Source organism: Triticum dicoccoides, chromosome 1A (genome assembly GCF_002162155.2).
Source record: "Triticum dicoccoides isolate Atlit2015 ecotype Zavitan chromosome 1A, WEW_v2.0, whole genome shotgun sequence".
Classification (NCBI taxonomy): Eukaryota; Viridiplantae; Streptophyta; class Magnoliopsida; order Poales; family Poaceae; genus Triticum; species Triticum dicoccoides.
The window spans coordinates 410695981-410712529 of NC_041380.1; the positions used below are offsets into that span (position 1 = coordinate 410695981).

The window sequence follows — 16549 nt, forward strand, 5'->3', positions numbered from 1 at the left end:
AAACAATGTCATGCAGCTGCGTCTCCGGCCCGCCCAGGACGAAAAGTCCATTTTCTGTCATGATTTTTTGTCATAGAAGTAGGTCCCCACCACATCTATGATGATATCGGGTTTTGTCACAATTATCGTCATAGAAGTGTCATATGTATGACAGAAAAAAATTTCATTCGGCCCAAAATGTCATGGATGTGTCTTTTTTTGTAGTGCATGCATGCACCGTCGGTGGCTGCTTCGTGGCCCTCTGGAACCGGACGGTCTTCGTGGTGGCCTCCTCACGTCTGGTCGCCACAGCCGAGCCCTTGGGCTTCTTCAGCCGGGCGCCATGTAGCTATGTGCCGGCTCGACGCTTCGGCAGGCCGCGTGGTGCGGATGGCGCCGCTGAGAAGCTCGCCCTCGCCCTGTTGCCGGCCGGCTGGCGGCGCCTCCCGGCCTCCTCTGTGTTGTCATCCGACCACGCCTTGACACCACCTCCTCCACCGGAGCCGCCTGCCCTGTCGCCACCGCCTGTGGCGTCATCTTCCAAGGCGGCTGCCCCCAAATCAGGGTCGTCCACATCACTCACTGCCTGATCTGGCATGAAGACCTGGCCCTGGGCCAGAGCATCAGCCGACTGCTCGGTCGGAAGGAGCTGTGATATATCTTACTGGTCAGTCGGCAAGCTAGAACTCGGCAGAAGAAATAAAGACCAAAAAAGAGAGAAGAATCGAGAACTTACGGCAGGAGGCGGATTAGCATGGGAGTATGGCGGCTTGCCGAACCGCCAGTCCGCCGCGAGCTTGAGGTTCGCGATCTCATTCACCATGTGGGCCAACTTCACCACTATCATCTCATGGGTGGACAACCGGCATGGGTCCCAATGACCACTTATGTGACAAATCATGTGAGGTCGGCCCTGGAGGGGGACAACCCGGCGCGTCGCAAAAGCCGTCAGCAAGTCGGCCGCCTAGAGACCCTCTAGGTCCGTCATATCCTTGAGCTTGGTGACAGGAACAGCGCCGAAGGCCGACATGTGCTTTCGCTTGTACGTCCAGCTGGAGCGCGGTTCAGCTGGTGGGCCGGCTTCATAGGGTAGCAAGTTGAGGAAGTCCACCACTGGGTCAACGTTCTTCACGTAGAAGTACGATTTCTGCCACAACTTGATAGACTGGATCAGAGTGATGGGGGGAAAGTGGTTGCTGGCTCCTGGGCGCCGCACCATGATGAAGGCGCCGCACTCGGCCGACTCGTTCTTGACAGTGACGCTGAGCTTGGTGTAGAAGCACTCCCTCCATAGCTCGAGTGTGGGGAGAATGCCGAGGTAGTCTTCGCACATCGTGACGAAGGACGACAGCAGCACCACCGTGTTGGGCGTGAGGTGGTGCGGCTAGAGGTTGTAGAACTCGAGGAAGGAGTGAAGAAAACCGCTGACCGGCAAGCCGAAGCCGCGGAGGAAATGCGTCCAGAACACGAGGCGCTCGCCATCTCTCGGCGTCGGTGTGATTTCTTTCGCCGGCGGGATGCGCGCCTCAACATAGCCTGCGCCGGGCAGCCGCCTTGTGTCGCGCAAGAAGTTGAGGTGGTCCTGCTGGACGTTGGAGCCATCCCAGGCACCGGAGTTCGCCTTGTCGCGCGCCATGGATGTTGAAGGCTCGATGGAGGCGTGACACGGTGGAGCAGGAGCGGATCCGCGGCGGAACAGCAGCGCCACGGGGGAGAATGGCTTGGCCATGGGAAGCTGCGACGGCACTCCGGCGAGACTGCGGGGGTGCAGAGGCAGCGGAGAGAAGGAAGAAGAAGATCAAGGAGAAGGAGGAGGTGGGCACGCGTGCTAATGCCGCCCCCTCCTCCCCCTATTTGTAGCCTCGGGCTACGAAGCCAAGGGGGCGGAGCGTGGGGTTCATGGGATTAACTGCGTCCACCACCCCACGTCCCTGCACTAACCGTGCAGTAAAGAACGCGGGGTAAATGCGCTCTGGAAGCCCAACCGTCCGCCTCGGCCACAGCGGATCCGCACGCGGGACGAGGCCCGATAGTGGCGGGCCCTGGCCTACGGCCACGTCCCATCGCGCGTGTGGGCTGGCAGGACCCCTGGCCTGCTGGCGCCACATGGCGCACGAATAGCTGGCGGCTGGCCTAGGGCTAGGCCAGCGCGCCGCTTGGTTCCTGCCTCGATGTTTCGAAAACCACCAGGCAACGGCCTGGTCGTGTCCGACTCCTTGCAGTCGGTGCTCCAGAAGACGGATGAAGCAAGATCAACAAAATACTTGTAGTAGGAAGCTGCTGCGGCCCCACGTCCCTTTCAGCCGCGGCGCCCCACCAGCTTCGGGGACTACTTTCAAGTAATTAGCCACAGGTAGCCTCATCTGCTCCCCATGGCGTTTCAAGACATTGGGGCCGACTGCACCCCTCAAGAATCCAAGACCAAAGTGCCGCCTTGTCGTCGCCGGCTGGTCCAAGCGGCCGGCTGCTAGAAGGCAGCCTCAAGACAAGCCGACTCCTGGCAGGCGGCCTCTGGAGAGGCCGGCTCCCAGCAGGCAGCCCCAAGCACTCTCAGAGTCTGCACCCTCATAAATACGATGAGACAGGGCGTGGCTACATCACGCCACGCCGCCCCTAGCCTAAGGCATAGCAAGGCCACAATGCATCGTACCAAGCGGGCTCCTTCGTTCGGCACAGCACTATTGCCACGCTGACCCTAATGTCACCCCTGTTAGAGAGGACTGTGCCCCCACAACGGGCTGTCGGTACGGCCTGCAGGCGGCGGGCCCCACTTGACAATGAGAAGACCGGAAGGCGGCCGTCCCTGACCAGTCGGCTCAGTAGAAGCCGGCAGATGACCAGGTGGCCCTCCCCGTCTTGGGGACCGGTGCGCCATTAACCAGATAAGACATGGAATGGCTACAGTGAACGCCCGCCAGGCGCGGCACTGTAGCCACTCCTCCCCAACAAAGCACGCATCATTAGACGCAGCGCTACAGTATCGGGCAGCCGGCAGGACCCGCAAGTGGCGGGTATGGCCTGTCGACCAAGTACTGGACAGACGGCGGGACCCACCAGGCGGCGGGCCCCACCGGCCAGCGGAGAAGCCGGCGACCAGAGTCAGAGACGGTTTGGGCCTACACCTAGACGGATTACTATTGTACCCCTTAGGGGTAGGCCTATATAAAACCCCCAGGGCACCCATGCAAAGGGTTCAGCCTCTTGTTCATCCACACACCCATATAGAGAGAGGAAGCTAAGGCTAGACTTGCTCTCCTTCCCCCTCTAGAGAAACAACTCAAGGAGCAAGCTTGTAGCCACCATTGTTGCTTGAGTGATCATGCGGAGACCCCGCAGAGCAGGACTAGGGGTGTTATCTCCACAGAGAGCCCCGAACCTGGGTAAGATTCGCCGGCGTGCATGTCTTTGCCTCATCCCGTTTCCTGGCACCGGCGACGTCTTACTAGCCCCCATCATGATAAGCCATCCTTTGGCATATGTCGCACCAAACCCCTACAGGCGTGAAACGATTTAGACGTAGGGGTAGGAGCATGTGGTACCAAACCTTCCTGGCAAAAGGGCAACCCAACAACATATGTGCCATGTCCTCGTCAACTTGCCAACAGATTTGACACTGCCTAGTATGAGGCAAGTTTCGGCATGCCAGTCTGTCTGCGATCCATAGTCGGCCGCGCACCGCGAGCCATGCAAAGATTTTGATCTCTAGGGGGGCATGATCTCTAGGTCTCGTCAGCACAAGGAGCCAGCTCCTTCCCAAGAAAGAAGACGACAAGGTTACGCGGGAGGAGTATTTTCCTGCGCTTCCCAACCGCCAAGAGAAGGAGTCGGCCTAATTGGAGAGAGTGACGTTGTGAAGTATCTCCCATAGCTCAAGGAATTCCGCGATTACAGGAACAGAAGGGGTGTCGCGAATCTCATATACCCAGGCGTTGTCAGGCAAGGCATGTGCCACGCAAAGTGATCTGCCCGCGGGCCTTATGAAGGAGAGCAGGTGGGGGCGATCTGTGCCATGTTTCAGCCCTCAATCCACCGGTCGTGCCAGAAGTTGTCTACTCTCCGTTCCCCACCTAGCAGTGAGCCGCGAGCGCAAGGCTCTTGCTCGCAAGCTGTATGGGCATTTCGAGGCCAAAAATGCTAGACTTACATAACCATGTACGTAAAGTTACATTCTTTCCTTAATCCTAAACTAATCGCCCCCCTGATTTTCACCGGGGGGGTGTGGCCTGTGCCTATTTCCCTTCCAACCAAATCAAGCTAGGTCACTTTTTACGTAGATTATGTAAAAATCTGTACGTAGATGTAGCAAAGCTCTTTTAAGGCCCTGCCAAGGCTTGTCCAATGCAGTCTTCTCAAACCATATCCACCGGATGCGTACAGCCTGGTTTAGGAGGGGAAGATTTAGGACACCCAGCCCACCGTATGGCTTCGTGTCACGGGCCTCGATCGATCTAAGTGGGGAAGGAGGAGATCAAGGGAAGGGGGAAGGCAGAGAAGAGGGATCTGGATGAGACGCAAGGAAGAACAGCTTCTCTTGTGCGTTCGGTTATGTCATAATACATCATAATCCCCACTCATGTGGACGCAGCCGCTTTTAACCCCACAGCACGCAGGTCGTCTCCAGCTCACACACTCACTGGACCCATCGGGCAGTGACACTTGCGAGCTGGTCACGCGCTCGCCGTATGCCTTGCACGACCCGTCTCCTCATCATTCTGACCGCCAGGTGGGGCCTTGGCGTCATATGTGACAATGACCCCCTCTTGTGCGCTGACTTGTCCCCAAGGCGGAGAAGTAGGGAACTATTGTAGCAGAGCGCCCAGGTCTTCCCAGGTTGACAAGAAATCCGGCAGTTGGCTCTACTGCACGTGGATCCGAGGATGTTGCTCGCCCGCCACTTGTACCAGCTTGCTCTCCAGGACCGCGACGGGAGTGTGTTCTACTTGCAAGATGGGGTTCTCAGGAGGAAGATCAGGACTTACCGGTACTCTTGCCCCTTCCGCTTTCTTTAGCTGAGACACATGAACAACCGGATGTATCTTGCTGCCCGCCGGCATCTGGAGCTTGTAGGCGACAGCCCCCACCCGAGCTAGCACCCGATAGGGGCCATAGTACCGAAAGGCCAATTTTTGATGCGGTCGCTGCGCCACTGAAGTTTGAATGAACGGTTGCAACTTGAGCAGCACTACATCCCCCACAGCAAACTCTCTGTCCGTGTGCTTCCAATCAGCTTGGATCTTCATTCTATCTTGAGCCCACTTGTAACGCCCTCGATGTGGTTATATCTCCCACGTGTCGAAGCACGACTTAGAGGCATAACCGCATTGAAAGCAATATCGCAAGTGAGGTAATCTTCGCAAACAACTCATGTAATACATTAAGGGAAAAGAGATACATAGTTGGCTTACAATCGCCACTTCACACAAATACAGGAATAAAGCATTACATCAACCAGATACAATCAAGGTCCGACTACGGAACCAAAATAAAAGAAGAACCCCAAATGCGACAAAGGTCCCCGATCGACCCCAACTGGGCTCCACTACTGATCAACTAGAACGAAACAACACAAAGGACAAGATCTTCATCGAGCTCCTCCTGAGCTTGGTTGCGTCATCTGCACGGACTCATTGGCACCTGCAAGCTGGTTTTGGAAGTATCTGTGAGCCACAGGGACTCAGCAATCTCGCACCCTCGCGATCAAGACTATTTAAGCTTATGGGTAAGGTAAAAGTATGAGGTGAAGCTGCAGCAAGCGACTAGCATATATGGTGGCTAACATACGCAAATGAGAGCGAGAAGAGAAGGCAAGGCACGTTCGAGAAAGTATGATCAAGAAGTGATCCTAAACGACCTACGTCAAGCATAACTCCAACACCGTGTTCACTTCCCGGACTCTGCCGGAAAGAGACCATCACGGTTACACACGCTGTTGATATATTTTAACTAAGGTCAACTTTAGGTTTTCTACAACCGGACGTTAACAAATTCCCATCTGCCCATAACCGCGGGCACGGCTTTCGAAAGTTCAAATCCCTATAGGGGTGTCCCAACTTAGCCCATCACAAGCTCTCACGGTCAACGAAGGAATAGACCTCCTCCCGAGACATTCCCATCAGACTCGGTATCCCAGTACAACAAGACATTTCGACAGGGTAAAACTAAACCAGCAACACCGCCCGATGCGCCGACATCCTGATGGGAGCTGCACATATCTCGTTCTCAGGGCAACACCGGATAGGTCAAGCTACGAGTAAAACCAGCCCTCGAGTTTCCCCGAGGTGGCCCTGCAGGCTGCCCATTTCGGACCAACACTTAGACAAGCACTGGCCCGGGGGGGTTAAATAAAGATGACCCTCGAGAGAGCGACTCCCAAGGGAAAAGTAGGTGGTGGTGAGGCAAATGGTAAAACCAAGGTTGGGCATTGCTGGAGGAGCTTTACTTAAGGCGAACTGTCAAGGGGTTCCCATTATTACCCAACCGCGTAAGGAACGCAAAATCTGGGAACATAACACCGATATGACGGAAACTAGGGCGGCAAGAGTGGAACAAAACACCAGGCATAAGGTCGAGCCTTCCACCCTTTACCAAGTATATAGATGCATTAATTAAATAAGATATATAGTGATATCCCAACAAGTAAACATGTTCCAACAAGGAATAACACCTCCATGTTCCAACGAGGAACAAACTTTAATCTTCACCTGCAACTAACAATGCTATAAGAGGGGGTGAGCAAAGCGGTAACATAGCAAATCAACGGTTTGCTAGGACATGGTGGGTTAGAGGTTTGACATGGCAATTTGGGAGGCTTGAAAGCAAGTGGTAGGCATCGCAGCATAGGCATAGCAAAAGAGCGAGCAACTAGGCAAAGCAAAGATAGTAGTGATTTCGAGGGTATGATCATCTTGCCTGAAATCCCGCAAGGAAGAAGAACGAGTCCATGAAGAAGACAAACGGACGTAGTCGAACGGATCCTCACAACACGACGTTATTGGAACCAACCCGAAGAAGCAACACCGGAAAGAAGCAAACGACATAGTAAACAACCACCACAAAGACATGGCATGATGCACAAACAAGTATGATGCATGTCCGGTTTAATGAAGCATGACATGGCAAAGTGCACAAACAATCCTACAAATTAAGTGGAGCTCAATATGCATCGGGATGCATATTGACAAAACACCACATCAATTATTTAGTTCTCTCTCGTTTATGTACCCCAACAAAATTAAATGTTGATTAACATGGCAAGAGGTGAAGCATGACGAAACTACCTACTCTAGGCAAGTTTAAATGAGGCCGGAACAACAACCAACAAGTCCGGAAACTCCTCATGTGCATATTTTAAGGTTTGGTACTATTATGCCCTAAACACAATTTTAGAGTTGTTAAACATGCAAGATGAAAGCACCATGTTAAACTAGGCATTTTTCTACCCCATTTACATATAAAGATTATTTAAATCAGAGCTACGGTTATTTAGTTGTGAATTAAATCATTTTAACATGGCATAGGAGCAAAATTAAACAAACATCATTTTAGACATTTCAAACATAGATGAAAGTTGGATATTATTAATCTACACAAAATTCTGAGCAAGTTTCATATATAAAACATTTTAATCCGATGCACGGTTAGTGAGTTATTAAATGCATGAAGAACAGGGACTTTTCTGCAAAACTGACAGGCTCCTGGAAATTAGATAAAATCGCCCAGAACTGAAAAAAAACGATGCGGGCCGAATCTGGGCAAGCCCAACAGCAGGAAAAAAACAGGAGGCGCTGGGGAGTGTGTGGCCTCACCCAGTAGGCTTCGGCCCGGACGTGGAGAGGAGAAGGCACGCCGGTGGAGGAGAGAGGCAGGTCGCGGATCTGGAGCTGGGCTTGGCGCTGCGCTGGCTGGGAAGCTGGGCCGGCCCACGAAGGAGGAGGAGGCAGGCCGAACGAGGCCGGCTGGAGCTGGGCCGAAGGCGGGGCCCATGCGGGCGCGGAGCGACCCGGTCGTCTCTCCCGATCCGATCGGGATCGAGGCAGGGCGGCGGTGGCGCTGGGAGACTCCGACGACGGGGATGGCCGGAGCCGCGGCGGGCGGCGCCGGATCTGAAAGCAGGCGGCGGTGGCGGTCCTCCTCGGGCTCGGATCTAGGCCGGAGGAGTCCGGGACGGCGGCGGGGAGGCGTTCGGGCGCCGGGGCGCGCCGCGGCGAGCGAAGGCGGCTGCCGGTGATGGCGGTGGCAGTGGCGGTCGGTGGCAGGCGCGCGGAGGAACGATCGCTCGGGCGGCGGGGGGTTCTGGCCCAGGCGGGCCGGCTCTGGGCGCCGCGGGCCCGCCCGGTGGAGAGAGGCGGTGGTGCTGATGTGGCACGCCGTGGTTGGTCGCGGCGGGCGGCGCGGACATGTCCGTCGGCGGGGAAGAAATGTCCGGCGGCGCGGATCTGAGAATTTTTAGGGTTAGGGGAAGAATGAAACGCGAATTTCGGAGAGGGGGTGCTCTTTTATAGGTAGAGGGAGCTAGGAGAGTCCAAATGAGGTGCGGTTTTCGGCCACGCGATCGTGATCGAACGACCGAGATGATGGAGCAGAGTTAGGTGGGTTTTGGGCCAAAATGGAAGGGTGTTGGGCTGCAACACACATAAGGCCTTTTCGGTCCCTCGGTTAACCGTTGGAGTATCAAACGAAGTGCAAATGGTACGAAACTTGACAGGCGGTCTACCGGTAGTAAACCAAGGCCGCTTGGCAAGTCTCGGTCCAATCCGGAAATGTTTAATCCCCACACAAGAAAGAAAGGTAGAAATGACCTCCGGAGGAGAACGGAATGCCGGAATGCAAAACGAACAATGGGGAAAAAGCTCGGATGCATGAGACAAACACGTATGCAAATGAAATGCACATGATGACATGATATGCAATGCATGACACGCAAGCAATGACAAGGCAACAACAGCGAATAACTGGACGACACCTGGCACATCGGTCTCGGGGCGTTACAACACTCCACCACTACGAGAGGATCTCGTCCCGAGATCTAGAATGGCACCGGAGGGAAAAACGGAAGAGAAAGAAAAGAGGTAAAACTAAGTTGCTTCTTTGACAAACGAGTGAAACCACGAACCTTGAGAGGTTGAACAAATTAAAAGAAAGAAAGAACACAACAGAGTTGAACGAATTTTAGAGCACTCCGATAGAAAAGAGAAACAAGGAACATTACTAGAACCTTGTAGGTTGAAAGACATAAGAAAAGGGATTGCAATGGACAAGAAGTATAAGCAACCACTCCGGTTGAAACGAGATGTACAAGGAACGATAAGGATCAATTACGACAACACTCCGGTTGGAAATGGAAGGTAAGAATATGAAGTTGGCAAGATGAAAGCACTTGGATGAGACTCCGGTTAGAAGAGGAATGATAGACACAAGACTCCGGTTAAAACAAAATAGGGAAGGAATAAGAATGATGTAATTTGGGAAGCACTCCGACTGTAAATACAAAACAAGATGATGGGTCGAAGAGAGAAACATCACAATGCCTCCGGAACGAAAGAATAGAAGTTGGACCGTCGGAACAAAAGAACGAAGAATAAAACACCATTTTCTACCTCAAGTGAGCTAGAAAGCATCTTGAAGAGAAGGGTCGAACGTAGTTGTTGGGAAAAACCCAACAACGAAAAGAGTAAGCTTGTTGTGGGCTTATGAAGAACATCTCCAAAACTACGAGGTGAAATTCTGCCACTAACGGAAACGATAAATTGGATTGATATCAACAAGGAAACGAGAAACTTATACCACCGGGAGGATAAAAGAACTTGGGTCAATAATAAGCACCATAATAGCAACAATCCTTAGGGAAGGCTTTAGGTGGAATATAACCCAAGATAACTCCATGGAAGCAAATTATGGGTTTAAAATACCTCATTCCTAACAACATGTGAATCATGAAACATGAACTCAAATATCAAGAATGACATAATACCACCTCCAATGATACGGAAGAAAGAATTGCACTCCGGATAGCAAGAAGAAGAATGCTGGAGCTCCTCAGAAAAGAATCTTGATGAACACTTCGAGAAGGAATTTAAATCCTTCATGAACCAACATGTAGAACCTCCAAGAAGAACTCCGGTAACGAAAGGATAATGAGAAGAAAGAGAAGTTGAAAAACACAAGGTGAAACCTTGTAATGATTTAGATGGATCTCCGTGATAATTAGATCTTGGAACTCCGGGAAAGAAAAGATAAGGCATCTCAAACTGAGAATATGACATGATGAACCACTCCGGAAAAAAAGAAATTACTCATGCGGATGAAACAAGAATAAGAATTACATTATGCTCGTCCTTCATCAATTAAATTGATGACAACCAACGGATTTGGCACACTACTTATTCTCGTATCAAGGATTAAGAGAGATATAACATAATCTTGAGAACGTCTTCAAGGAACCACCGGTAGGATTGGAACAACAAATGAATTGATATGATGAACAAGGAAGAGAGATCTTGAAAGAACCACCGTAAGAATTGAAAATGCTCGAAGTAGGGGTGCGTCACCGGTAAGAATTAGCAAATGAACGAAGGTGCTTGAGACAAACTAGATACATGAGAATGAAGAGATCTAGAACTGATTAGAGGATATTCGATTGATGCACCGGCAAGATAGGAGAACGAGAGATGAAAGCTGAGAATGAATAAACCTGAATTGATGGACTCCGGATAACAAACTAAGAAGACTCTTGAATTACTCCGGATAGGTGAAAAGAATTCTCACGATCAAAACAAATATGAGAGGATGGCAACAAGCTAGAATCACGAATCTTGAAGAGAATGGAGCAAGATTAAAGAGAAACTCTTCTTCGGTCTTCAAAATCTGAGAATGACGACGAGAAACACCACCAAGAATTATTTAGACACTCCGGAAGAATCAAAACGAAGAGGTTGAGCCAACGATGAAAAGAATTGGGAGATCTAGGAGAAAGACATTTGACTGATGACAATTCATTCTTACGTCAAACTTCAAAAAGCAATTTGAGGATAGCTCCGGGAAGATTGGAAGAGTCAGGTAAGATCCTGGGAAAAGACCTGTGGGTTAGGGCCCACTCAAAATAAGCACCGTTGAAAATATTTAAAAGAGAGGTTGCACCAGTTGAATTAAATGACTTGAATGAGATAACAACCGCGAGATATCTTCAGCACTCCGAAACAAAAGAATAGCGAGGAGTGGATGATTAAGAGGTGCACCGGTATGAGAAGGTATTTGAAACGAGGAAAAAGAATATGATCAACAAAACTTGACTTGAAACCACCGGAGATGAAAAGAATGAAGAATGACGAACTAGAAGCTCCGTTAGAATCTTCATGAGAATCACCGGATAAGAATATTGATAGAAAAGGATAGAGAGACTTCACAAAAAATAAAAGGATACTTGACTAAAACATCTGAGTCCTCGAAGAAACAAAGGAGGGGGGCGGGACAACAAAGACAACTTGGGATGGATGAAACAAACACCGTTGAGAGAGCTTGAGTTGATCTTGCGGATGTTGAAATGATCGGATCCACTTGAAGAGAAACACGCCGGTTGAAAGGAGTGATATGACACACTCGATTATCGAGAAGGATTAGTATCCACATAGGAATATGAGAACACCGTTTAGAAAAGGTATGGAATCACCACTTGACATTGAAGCAACTCGAATACCACAACTCAAAACAAAACAAAGGATTGGCTTGCAGAATAAGCCGGAACAAACATATGATAGAGATTTCGTCCAAAGTTTTCGTGGTGGGGCCTACACGGGCTTGATCGTACAGCACCATCATGTACAAGGCAGTGCACATGACATACGAAGCGTCCCCGAGTCGGCATAGCCAAGGACTCTTTAAGACACAACGAGACCACTGTAAAACTGACCGTGAATAGGCGGACCACTAGACGTCGAACCCCAATTTCATATCATACATCTGTCGGAAAGAAATCCTAAGAGCTACTAGAATTCCCACCTATGAAACTCCCGAACCTTTCCGGTTATGCAATCAGGTGTTGGGGATACTGGGGAAGCATAATATCTCACCCAAACTAGCAAATCCTACATCCAACTATATCCATCCTTCAACACATAACCAAGAAACCTTCGGAAATCATCTACCTCAACCTTCGAAAAGCATCCGTTATACGAGTTATGGCGATACTCCCGAACTCCCGCCCCAGTACTGGGTGGCGTCGAGGTTATCTCACCAACGAACTGCATAAAAGAGATTTTCGATGTTGGCGTACTAAACTCAGGTATTCCAGAATTGCAACAATAAAATTATGACGACAACACCTTGGAGCTCAACTCCCCGGGACACTTCCACTAAACCCCTGACAGGAGGCACCAAGACAATGTTCTCGTCACAAAACCATCGGAACGATTCCAAGATACCCGCGTGATCCTAAAAAAAGTGAACTCAGGTATTCCAGAACTGCAACGATAAAATTGTGACGACAACACCTTGGAGCTCAACTCCCCGGGACACTGCCACAACCCCTAAATGTCAGGAGGTACCAAGAACAATGTTCTCGTCACAAAACCATCGGAATGATTCCAATATACCCGTGTGATTCTCAAAATAAAAATAAAAAAAATAGTGAAATTTGAGAAGAGACAAGTCAAAACTCTACGCCAGGAGGCCTCACCAGAGCGACGAAGGGGCTGAGGAGTAAAAAGAATCCTACTCTCCGATATATATAATCCTATAAGACTCAAAACATTTTTTTAGACTCAACAACGCCAGCGATTCGATCAAGCAGGGGGCTCCTAAGTCGGGGAAGGCTCTGATACCAACTTGTAACACCCACGATGCGGCTATATCTCCCACATGTCGAAGCACGACTTAGAGGCATAACCGTATAGTAGGCATGTCACAAGTGGGGGTAATCTTTACACATCCCATGTACTGAATATGAAAGGGATAAGGAGTTGGCTTACAATCGCCACTTCACACAATGCATAAATATAACAATACATCATCCAGAATACAATCAAGGTCCGACTATGGAACCAAATAAAGAAAGACAACCCCTAATGCTAGGTCCCCGATCGCCCCGACTGGGCTCCACTACTGATCAACTGGGAACGAAACGACACAACAAACAAGATCTTCATCGAGCTCCCACTTGAGCTGGGTTGCGTCGCCTGCACTGGTATCATCGGCACCTGCATCTGGTTTTGCAAGTAATCTGTGAGTCATGGGGACTCAGCAATCTCACACCCTCGCGATCAAGACTATTTAAGCTTATGGGTAGGAAAAGGTAGTGAGGTGGAGCTGCAGCAAGCACTAGCATATATAGTGGCTAACTTACGCAAATGAGCGACAAGAGAAGCAAAACACGGTCGAGAAGCTACAAAGATCAAGGATTGATCCTAAAACTACTTACGTTCAAGCATAACACGAGACCGTGTTCTCTTTCCGGACTCTGCCGGAAAGAGACCATCACGGCTACACACGCGGTTGATGCATTTTAATTAAGTTAAGTGTCAAGTTTTCTACAACCGGACATTAACAAATTCCCATCTGCCCATAACTGCAGGCACGGATTTTGAAAGTTCAAAACCCTATAGGGGTGTCCCAACTTAGCCCATCACAAGCTTTCACGGTCAATGAAGGATATTCCTTCTCCCAGGAAGACCTGATCAGACTCGGAATCCCGGTTACAAGACATTTCGATAATGGTAAAACAAGACCAGCAAAGCCACCCGAATGTGCCGACAAATCTCGATAGGAGCTGCACATATCTCGTTCTCAGGGCACACCAGATGAGCAAGACGTTGGGTTGGCATAGACCCTGGTTGCCCAGGGGGTGCCGGACATCGCTCAGGTCGGACCAACACTTAGAGAAGCACTGGCCCGGGTGGGGGGGGGGGGTTAAAATAAAGATGACCCTTGAGTCTGCAGAACCCAAGGGAAGGTGATAGGTTGTTAGTGCAAATGTAAAACCAAGGTTGAACCTTGCTGGAGGAGTTTTATTCAAGGCGAACTGTCAAGGGGTTCCCATTATAACCCAACCGCGTAAGGAACGCAAAATCAAGGAACATAACACCAGTATGACGGAAACTAGGGCGTCAAGAGTGGAACAAAACACCAGGCATAAGGCCGAGCCTTCCACCCTTTACCAAGTATATAGGTGCATTAAAGTAAACAAGATATAATAATGATATCCCAACAATAACCATGTTCCAATAAGGAACAAACACCATCTTCACCTGCAACTAGCAACGCTATAAGAGGGACTAAGCAAAGTGGTAACATAGCCAAACAATGGTTTGCTAGGACAAGGTGAGTTAAAGGTTTGACATGGCAATATGGGAGGCATGATATAGCAAGTGGTAGGTGTCGCGGCATAGCAATAGAGCGAACAACTAGCAAGCAAAGATAGAAGTGATTTCGAGGGTATGGTCATCTTGCCTGAGATCCCGCAAGGAAGAAGAACGAGTCCATGAAGGAGACAAATGGACGTAGCCGAACGGATCCTCACAACTCCGGAGCGAAACCGAAGCTAACGGGGGAAGCAACCCGAAAAGAAGCAAGCAACATAGTAAACAACCATCACATAGCATGATGCACAACCAAGTATGATGCATGTCCGGTTTAATTATGCATGGCATGGCAAAGTGCACAAACAACACTATAAGTTAAGTGAAGCTCAATATGCTTAAGGATGCATATTGACAAAACACCACATTCCATTATTTAGTTCGATCTCGTTTATGTACCCAACAATATTAAATGTTGATTAACATGGCAAGAGGTGAAGCATAATTAAACTAACTATATAGTCAAGTTTAAATGAGGCCAGAAACAACAACAACAATTCCGAAAAATCCTCATATGCATATTTATGGATTAGGTAATGTTCTTCCCTAAACCATATTTTAGAGTTGTTAACAAGCAAAGAAAGTACACCATGATAATGTATGTATTTTTCTACCCTATTTACATATAAAGTATGTTAGGTTTGGAGCTACAGTTATTTAGTTATGAATTAAAACATTTTAGCATGGGATATAGCTAAACAAAGCAAACAACAAGTTTAAACATTTTTAACATGCATGACAGTGGCATATTATTAATCTACACATAATTCTAAGCACTTTACATATAAAGTTTGTCTTAATCCGATGCATGGTTGTGAAGTTATTAAATGCATAAAGTTTAGGGGCTATTCTGCAAAACTGGCAGACTCAGGATAAATACAGAAATTCACAGAGCCTAAAAAACTATACAGGCTGAAACAACAGGCCGGCCCAATGGGAGAAAAAAAAACAAAAAGGTGGGGCGCTGGGGTGTGCCTCACATTGGGCCTGCGAGGCCTAACTGGGCCAAAGCGGGGAAAAGCAGCAGCGGCCTGGAGGCCGGTCCACGAGCGAGGCAAGAGGCGCTGACGAGGCTCGCGGTCAACGGGAGCGGGGCGGCGCTGCGAGCGAATCCTCCTGCTCAAAGCAGAAGCAGGGGAGGTCGGCGACGACGCGAAAGACGGCGGCGGGTTGGCGCGGAACCCCAGGACGGCGCGTCGGCGGATCCGTGCGTGGGGAAGGACGCATGGGCGTGCGGCTCATCCCCTGGGCTCGCCAGCGAGAGGGTGCAGCGGCTGCTGCTGTTGTCTGAAGAAAGGAGAGAGAAATTCAGCGAAGGAACCGGGGAAGGAAGCAGAGAGAGACGGCGGGCATGCGGGGGGGAGAAGGGAACCGACGGAGGTCGCAGATGCGGTGCGGGGTCCGTTCACGGCGGCGGTGGTACCGATGAGCTCGAGGCCTCTGTCGCCATGGAGGACGAGCTCTTGTGGCGGGGGCACGGCCTGGCAGAGCGGCGCGACGACTCAGGTGAGCTGCTCGTCCGGCGAGCGGCGCGAGGCAGCGGGGAAGGCCGGGACTGCAAGGCACGAAGGCGACGGCAGCGATGCGGTCGGCGAGCAGGGGAGGCCATGGCATGGAGCTTCCTGCAGTGAAAAGAAGGGGCGAGAGAGACGGCATGAGCGAGAGCTACGGGAGGATACAGGAGAACGAGAGGGAAGGAAGAAGGCACTGCCTGATTCGCTGCTCCGGCAAGGTTTCTACAGGGCCGGAGGAGCTGAGGAGGCCGGTGCCTCGCGGGCTGTGCAGGGACGAGGAGGCGCGTCCTCGGGCGGCTGCGGAGTGAGCGCAGGCAGAGGAGCTTGGGAGCGACGGCCAGGGTCTCGGGCGGAGGGTGGTGGTTGGCTGCTGCGATGAATCGAGGAGAAGGTGGAGGCGATGTGTTGGTGGATGTAGATCCCGATGTGGATGATGAGACGGGGCGGCCGCGGCGGAGGGGCAGGGGGTGGATCCCTAGAAATTAGGTTTTGGTCTGATTTGAAAAGAGGTGGCCTATTTATAGGGATAAAAAGGAGTAGGTTTGGACCCTCCGATTGAAATTGGACGGTCGAGAATAAATAGGTTTGGAAGTCCAAATAACAAAACGGAGATGGTTTATAGATGTTAGGGGATGATCCGGACCCATCGGTGACGACTGTCCGGGTCGGGTTCGGGGAAGTTTTCGGACGCGCGAGGGGGTCGATGCA

The 16549-nt window shown here is 50.5% G+C and overlaps 1 long non-coding RNA gene across 2 annotated transcripts; it reads right to left on the reverse strand.

The window, feature by feature from the left end:
• Positions 1 to 14456: 14456 nt before the first annotated feature.
• LOC119276377 lies at positions 14457 to 16311 on the reverse strand. Of its 2 annotated transcripts, XR_005136570.1 has the most exons (3): positions 15704 to 16311; positions 15308 to 15614; positions 14457 to 14509 (listed from the first exon to the last, which is right to left on the reverse strand). It is a non-coding gene; the product is annotated as an uncharacterized LOC119276377 (long non-coding RNA). The 2 variants fall into 2 exon arrangements; XR_005136569.1 differs by lacking the exon at positions 14457 to 14509 and having other exon boundaries at positions 15143 to 15614.
• Positions 16312 to 16549: the final 238 nt, after the last annotated feature.